This window comes from Arachis ipaensis, chromosome B4 (genome assembly GCF_059453495.1).
Source record: "Arachis ipaensis isolate K30076 ecotype BB chromosome B4, ASM5945349v1, whole genome shotgun sequence".
Lineage (NCBI taxonomy): Eukaryota > Viridiplantae > Streptophyta > Magnoliopsida > Fabales > Fabaceae > Arachis > Arachis ipaensis.
The window spans coordinates 104,016,403-104,024,914 of NC_142439.1; the positions used below are offsets into that span (position 1 = coordinate 104,016,403).

At 36.9% G+C, this 8,512-nt stretch overlaps 1 non-coding gene across 1 annotated transcript; it reads left to right on the plus strand.

Moving 5' to 3' along the window:
* Positions 1-2,537: 2,537 nt before the first annotated feature.
* On the plus strand, positions 2,538-2,646 carry LOC148568636 (small nucleolar RNA R71). The gene has a single exon (XR_015881965.1). It is a non-coding gene; the product is annotated as a small nucleolar RNA R71 (small nucleolar RNA).
* The last annotated feature ends 5,866 nt before the right edge of the window (positions 2,647-8,512 follow it).

Consider the following 8,512-nt stretch of genomic DNA (forward strand, 5'->3'; position numbering starts at 1 on the left):
AGATGAGTTGATGATGTAATTGAATAATGATGATGATTATTGAGTGAGGTAATTGAGCTCCCTAAGTAGACGCAGTAAAGTGATTTCACTTGCTCCAAGTAGAGAATGAGTTAATTTGAAGTTCCCTGGGTAGACGCAGTAAAGTGATTTCATTGTTCCAGGTTGATATTGAGATAATTTAAGCTCCCTGGGTAGACGCAGTGAAGTGATTTCACTTGCTCCAGGTGAGGCTAAGAGGTAACGCTATAGAATTGCTGAGACAAAATAACTGGTGATAGTTTGGCTTATAATTCTGATTCTGATTTGTTGGAGAGTTAGAAAGCCGGGAAGCATGAAAGATATGAATTAGATTTAGCATCCCCTTATGACAGTTTCCTGTGTATGGACTAGTGAGAACATAGGGTGAATATTTGGTGAAAGGAAGTTTAGGATGCTTAGTTATTTTTTATTACTATGCATTGTATTTATTTGGCACTTTTACCGTACTGGGAACCCATGGGTCGGGGGTTCTCATTCCGTATATATCTCTTGTTTTTCAGATATAGGTCCAGGTGCTCATAAGTGAGCTGTGGTTCATCTGAGAGATGGCGAAGATCTTTATATTCTCCATTTTATATTTTGCTTAGAATCTCTCTACCTTTATTTTGAAAAGCTTACATTATGTATTGAACTTTTTTGAACTTGCCTATAGGGGCTGTTATGTTTCTTTTGGGAGAGATTAGGAAATACTGTTGTCAACTACTTTCATACTGTACCCTAGCCAGCCTAAACTTCGCAGGCCGCGACTAGTGGCTATTTACTTATGTTATATATCTATATACTGTCTTTCTCTTATTCTCCTTTATGTCTTCAATCGTATGTCACTTTTTAACTTCATGCTTTATCTTTTAGTTGTCGTTACGTGAGTAATACGACTTCGTGATTTTATTTTACTTAATTTCAGGCTTCTCAATTAATATTCCTTTCAATTATACTTGTAAACTATGTATTAAAAATCCACCTAAGAGTCGTACCACCATAATATCATTGACTTATGACTCGAGCATAAGGATCTGAATATTAGGGTGTTACACTATATGCTTTCTTCATTAATTTGGCTGCCATCTCTAGTGAGATATTTGCAACTTGTACCTCAAAGATTCCCAACTTCTCTTTTATAGAGAGTGGCATGAGGAATTAGGAAACATCCGGGATCCAGAAGCTTCTGATGTAGCTTCTGCTAAACTAAAGCATTTAGTTCTTTGGTAAGCATTGGAGGTTTTGTACCAAACAGCTTAGCATTCAGCTTCATGAGAGCTCCTAGGTACCGAGCAACTTGCTCTTTCCTAGTGTCCTCCTCCTCATCAGAGGATGAGTACTCAGCAACACTTATGCACTGCAGGAGTGCATGCAAGGGAACCTCTATGGTCTCTATATGAGCCTTGGCTTTCTTCAATTCTTGGATAGGGATTTCTTGAGTGGGTATTGAACACTCAGTAGGTATATCATTGCTGGCGTTCAACGCCAGTTCTCTTGCCAAGTTGGGCGTTGAACGCCCATGAGAGACCTCCTTCCTGGCGTTCAACGCCAGGTTCTTTGCCAGTTTGGGCGTTGAACGCCCAGTGCGTTCAACGCCAGCTTCTGTGCCAGCTGGGGCGTTGAACGCCCAATGAGGACCTCCTCACTGGCGTTTAGTGCCAGGCTCTTGGCCATTTCGGGCGTTGAACGCCTAGTGAGGTATTCCTCACTGATGTTCAACGCCATCCCAATCTTTCCAGATTCGGCCTTGTCCTCAGTGGTGATAGCCTTACACTCTTCTCTTGGGTTCACTTCAGTGTTACTAGGAAGAGTGTCAGGAGGGGTCTCAGGGATTCTCTTACTCAGTTGACCAACTTGTATCTTCAAATTTCTAATGGAGGATCTTGTTTCAGTTATGAAATTATGAGTGGTCTTAGAGAGGTTGGAGACTATAGTGACTAAGTCAAAAAGGCTCTGCTTAGGGGTCTCCATATGTTCCTGAGAAGATGGGAATGGTGGTCTGTTGTTGAACCTATTCAGGGTTCTTCCACCTTGATTAGTGTTGAAACCTTGTTGAGGCTTCTGTCGATCCTTCCATGAAAGGTTAGGATGATTCCTCCATGAGGGATTGTAGGTGTTTCCATAGGGCTCTCCCATGTAATTCACCTCCTCCATGGTGGGTTTGTCAAGATCTTGAGTTTCTACTTCAGAAAAAGCTTCTTGAGTGCTGCCAATTGCAGCTTGCATTCCAGTCAAATGGTGAGAGATCATATTGACCTGCTAGGATAAGATTTTGTTTTGAGCTAATATGGCATTCAGAGTGTCAACTTCAAGAACTCCTTTCTTTTGAGGGGTCCCATTGTTCACAAGGTTTCTCTTAGTGGTATACATGAATTGGTTGTTTGCAACCATCTCAATGAATTTTCTTGCTTCTGCAGGCGTTTTCTTCTAGTGGAGTGATCCACCTGCAGAGCTGTCCAATGATATCTTGGACATCTCAGAAAGACCATCATAGAAGATACCTAGGATAGACCATTCTGAGAGCATGTCAGGAGGACACCTCCTGATCAGTTGCTTGTATCTTTCCCAAGCTTCATAGAGGAATTCACCTTCTTTTTGTCTGAAGGTTTGAACTTCCACTCTGATTTTGCTCATCCTTTGAGGAGGAAAGAATTTGGCCAAGAAAGCATTGACCAGCTTCTCCCAAGAGTCTAGACTTTTTTTAGGTTGAGAGTCCAACCATATCCTAGCTTTGTCTCTAACAGCAAAAGAAAAGAGCATAAGTCTGTAGACTTCAGGATTCACTCCATTGGTCTTAACAGTGTCACAGATTTGTAAGAATTCAGCTAGGAACTGATGTGGATCTTCCAGTAGAAGTCCATAGAACTTGCAATTCTGTTGCAGAAGAGGAACTAACTGAGGCTTAAGCTCAAAGTTGTTAGTTCCAATGGAAGGTATAGAGATACTTGTGCCATAGAAGTTAGAGGTAGGCATGGTGAAGTCACCCAGAACCTTTCTTGCCTTTCCTTTATGATTAGGTTCGGCTGCCATGTGTTCTGCTTCTAGTTCAAAATTTTTTGAGTGGTTTTTTCCAAAATGTTGTGCTTTAACTTGTTGCAAACGCTTCCTTAGAGTTTTTTCAGGTTCAGGATCAGGATTAAAGATAGGTTCTTTGTTTCTATTCCTGGTCATAAACAAGAAAAATAAGAAAAGAAAGAAGAAGAATGGGAGCTCTATGTTCAAGAACAGAGGACTCCATATGAGATGTGAAGAAGAAGAGAAGAATGAAGAATGAAGATAGAAGAAGGGGAAGAAGAATTCGAACAAAGAGAAGAAGAGTTTAAAAATTTAGAAGCAGGAAGAGAAACAAGGATTAAAATATTTTTGTTTTTATTTTATTTATTATTTAAATTTGAAAATAAAGTTTAATTAACTAAAAGGATTTGAAAATTAATTGTTGATTTTCGAAAAAGAGGAGAGAGAAAAGAGAGAAGATATTTTAAAAAATTTGGAGAGAGAAGAATTAGTTAGGAAGTTTTGAAAAAGAAGAAAGAGGAAACAAGTGACTAATTAAGAAAGATTTGAAAACAAGATAAGATAGAAGATTAGAAAAGATTTGATTTTGAAAATATTTGAAAAAGTCAACAAGATAAGATAAGAATTGAAAAGTTTTGAAAAATATTTAATTTTAAAATTTAAAAGAAGATAAGATAGAAAAGATTTTAAATTAAAGATAAGATAAGTTAGGTAAGAAAGATAAGATAAGGAAGTTAAGAAAAGATAAGTTTAAATTAAAAGGATTTGAAATCAAAATTGAAAAGTTAGTTTCTAATTTATAAAGATTTGAAATTTAAATTTTAAAAGAAATATAAGATAAGAAAGAATCAAATTTTAAAAGAAAAGATTTGAAAAGAAGTTGAAGAAGATAAGATTTGAAATTTGAAAATTTAAATTTTGAAATTGAATTTTAAATTTTGAATTTGAAATAAGATAAGATAAGATTTTTGAAAATTGAATTTTAAATTTTTTTGAATTTTGAATTTGAAACAAGATAAGATAAAGATTTGAAAAAGATATGATTTTGAAAAGATTTGATTTTGAAATTTGAAATTAAGATAAGATAACATAATAATTTGAAATTAAAATCTGAAATTTTATTTGAAATTTTCGAAAATTAATTGAAATAAATATAGAAAAGATTTTTTTATTTTTGAATTTAATGAAAAAAGAGAAAAACAACTAAATGACACTAAACTTAAAACTTTTAGATCTAAGGGGACTAATTTTCGAAAATTGAGAAGAAAAATACCAAGGGACACCAAATTTAAAAATTTTAGAGTCAAAACAAGAAGAAAAATAAGAACACTTTGAAGATAAAAAAGAGCACCAAGAACAAAACTCAAAGAATTCAAAGAAAACAAGAACATGCAAAAGACACCAAACTTAAAATTTTGAAAACCAAAGACAAAACTTTTTGAAAATTTTTAAAAGAAAAGACACAAGAGACACCAAACTTAAAGATTGACACAAGATTCAAACAAAAAGACACTATTTTTGAAAATTTTTTGAAAGAGACTCAAAGAAATTCGAAAATTCAACCAAGAACACAAACAAAAGACTCAAACCAAAAACAAAGATTAATAAAGGTAAGGATTCTTGAAAATTTTTTAATTTTTTTCGAAAAAGAAGAAGAAAATAAAAGACTCAGATAAAATAAAATTAAACCTATAAAGAAAAGGAAATTTTTCTAATCTAAGCAACAAGATAATCCGTCAGTTGTCCAAACTCGAACAATCCCTGGTAACAGTACCAAAAACTTGGTAGAGCGGAATTACACTTCGCACTATTGAACCAGTAAGTGCACTGGGTCGTCCAAGTAATACCTGAGTGAGTTAGGGTCGATCCCACAAGGATTGTAATTTGAAGCAAGCTATAGTTATCTTGTAGATCTTAGTCAGGCGGATAGAAGAGTTGTTTGATTGTTTAAACGCATAAAAAGAAAATAAATAAAATGTTACATAGTTGATGGTGAATGCAATGATATGAAGAAGGTTAAGGCTTGGAGATGCTTTGTTCTTTTGGATTAATCCGGTCTTAATGTCTTCTTCAACTATGAATGATTTCTTCTATGACAGGCTATATGTGATTAACGCCTTTTTTAAGAGATCGCTAATACTCCTCCAGATCTGAACCCTAGGATTAGTGTGGATCCAATCTGATTGAGGGTGAAGCTCCTGCAGTTCATTCTCCTTGGTGATCCTACTCAAAACGCCACAGACAAGTTCGAATCTTCCGGATCAGAGAATGTTGTGCCTTTGGTTCTAGCCTCTACCACAAAAACTCTAATCTCCCCATACTTCGGCTGAACTGGTGTCTCGAGAAGTCCCCATCGAAGTTGTAGATTAGCCATCTAGGAGATGTATGATCAAGCTGGTGGTTCATCATTGTCTCATGAAAGACTCACTCTGAACCCCTGTAGAATGAGATAACCTTGTGCTGGTACAACACATTCATAATGATGAAGAACGGATATACATCTTAGAATAGAGAATCAAATACGAATTGAGATAGAACAGTAATACCTTATTAATCCATAAAACTCAGCAGAGCTCCTCCCCTTAACCTAGGAGGTTTAGAAACTCATACTGATAGAAAATACAATGTGGAATTCAAAAATATGCTGGATGAGATCTAAAGCTATGTGATCTTCTCCCTTAAATACTAAACTAATGACTGAGGATTACATAAAAAGGGTAAAACAGTTTTCTAGTGCTAAAATCCACTTCTGGGCCCACTTGGTAAGTGTTTGGGCTGAGCTTGATTGATATCCACGTGTTAGGAGGCCTCTAGGGAGTTAAACGCTGGCTAGGGGGTCCTTCTTGGGTGTTGGAACGCTGGCTACTCCCTTGTGGGCGTTGGATGCCAGAACAAGGCAGGAGGCTGGCATTGAACGCTAGTTTTGGGCCATCAATTCTGAAGCAAAGTATGGACTATTATATGTTTCTGGAAAGCCCTAGATGTTATTTTTCTATAGCCATTAAGGATGCTCCATTTGGATTTTTGTAGCTCAAGAAAAGCACTTTCGAGTCCAGGGAGATCAGATCCAAACAGCATCTGCAATGCTTTCTCTGCCTCTGAATCAGACAATTGCTCCAGCTCCTCAATTTTATCCAGAAAATACCTGAAAGTGCACAAAATTAGACAAACTCAAAGTAGAATCCAAAAATGTGAATTTTACAATAAAACCTATGATAATTTAATAAAAAAGTTAAACAAAATATACTAAAAACTATATGAAAATGATGACAAAAAGCGTATAAAATATCCGCTCATCACTTGCCTATAGAGGCCTCATGTATATTTTGGGAGAGACAGGACTTAATGTTGTCAACTGCTCTTATTCTGTAACCTAGCTGGCCTAAACTTCGCAGGTCATGACTAGAGACTATTTATTTATATCATATATATCTATATTTAGTTTTATCTTATTCTTTCCTATGGCTCTATCTTTATAACGTTTTCGACTTCACGCTTTATCTTCTTTTGCCGATATGTGAGTGAAACGACTTCGCGATTTTATTTTCACTCTTTTTCAGGCTTCTTGATTTATACTTCCTTTCAATTCTATATTTATATATGTATTATAATCCACCTGAGAGTCGTATCACCTTATTATCATTGACTTATGACTCGAGCTTAAGTATTTGAAAATTAGGATGTTACATTATGGCATCAGAGCAGTTCGTTCTCGTGAGCTTGGGGGATAGACTTCTTATGCTTCAATGCATACTCTGCATTATGCCTATGCTATTTAGGATATCTGAATGATATGTTTAGCATAAGGTATGTGAGTATACTTTTGGGAAATTGAAGTACTTAACTTGAGATATTGAGACTGATCACCTTAATATCACTGGTTTTGTGTGGATAGGACCTAAAATGGCAACTCGTGGATGGGGTCACAGACAGAGAGGAAATGAGGGATCTGCTCCAACTGGCAATCAAGCCAAATTTCTGCTGGCAATGACCCAACTTATCAATACTATGCAAGCTAATGCAGCGGTTGTCAACCAAGCGATGGGAAGGATGAACGAAAATGGGAATGGTAATGGAGCTGGAGGAAGCTCAGTTGCAGGTCCGATGACATTGGCAACCTTTCTAAGGGTTAATCCTCCCACTTTTAGCTGATCGACTAATCGAACGGAGGCCGATAAGTGGTTCCAGGCAATAGAGAGGGCAATGCAAGCACAGCATGTACCGGAGGATCAACTAGTCGAGTTTGCTGCTTACCAACTGGTTGGAGAAGCACAACACTGGTGGCAAGGAGCTCACCATCTGCTGCAACAAGGAAATGGAGATGAAGTTATCACTTGGGAGAGGTTCAAAGAGGAATTTTACAAGAAGTACTTCTCGAACTCCGCGGGACAAGCTAAGTAATTGGAATTACTACAATTGAAGCAAGGATCAATGACAGTGGCAGCTTACACAAGCAAGTTTGAAGAGCTGAAATAACTAAAAAAAATATAATTAAAATAACCCAAATCTAACAATTGAAGCCTCTTCATAAAAGTGGATCCGCGCTATTAGCGCTAAATGCCAGGTTTGGCATTTAGCGCCCCAGGTGGCAGAAAGCTTCCTTTTGTTACTGTCTTCCTGGCGCTAAATGCCAGACTCGGCGTTTAGCACCCCACTAGGCAGAAGCTTGGTACGAATCACAAAGCACTTGGTGCTAAATGCCTAGGTCCCCGTTTAGCGCCGCTTGAACAGAATCAAATGGTGATATTTCGGGTGTCCTGGCGCTAAACGCCAGGTTTGGCATTTAGCACCGCCTTCACAGAATGCTTGCACATGTTACGAGACACTTGGGCACTAAACGCCAGATGCGGCGTTTAGCGCCAGCTCAGCAGATTCCAAATTCTTCTCTTTTTTTATAGACGAACTCTGCCAAACGAATGCAAACTTCACCTAAAATAATTAAAACAATAGAGCAACTCAAAGTAGCATCCAAATAGGCTTCAAACACTAAAATCTCAATAAAACTCAATAAATTCATATCTAAACTATTAAGAAAATAAAGAAAAGATTCTCACGCATCAGAGGCCGTCATGCAGAGCTTTCTAGAGGAAGACCTGCAGTTTCGCTGGACAATAAAGCCTCCTAAACGTGGACCAGAGCTGCTTATTCTTATAGTTCTCAAGGAGGTATTCAATAGAAGGGTGGAGAATAAAAAAGGTAACTTGGTATCCTAAAGTCACAATGTAATAACCGTTAGTTTCTCTACCTCAAGTAATGAAATTCTTTCTTGAATATTCAATTTTTGTTTGAATGATTGTTTTAGTTTTGTGCTCTTAAATCGGATCTGATAAGAACTTTATTCTACTGTTGATTATTGTCTATTAGCTGGTTCGCCTAGAATATATTAGAAGTGACTTTTTTATGATGAAGGATTGATGTAGATTATAGGATTTAAGTCATGGGTCTTCATAAATTCTGATAGAATTTTTTCTTTCTACTT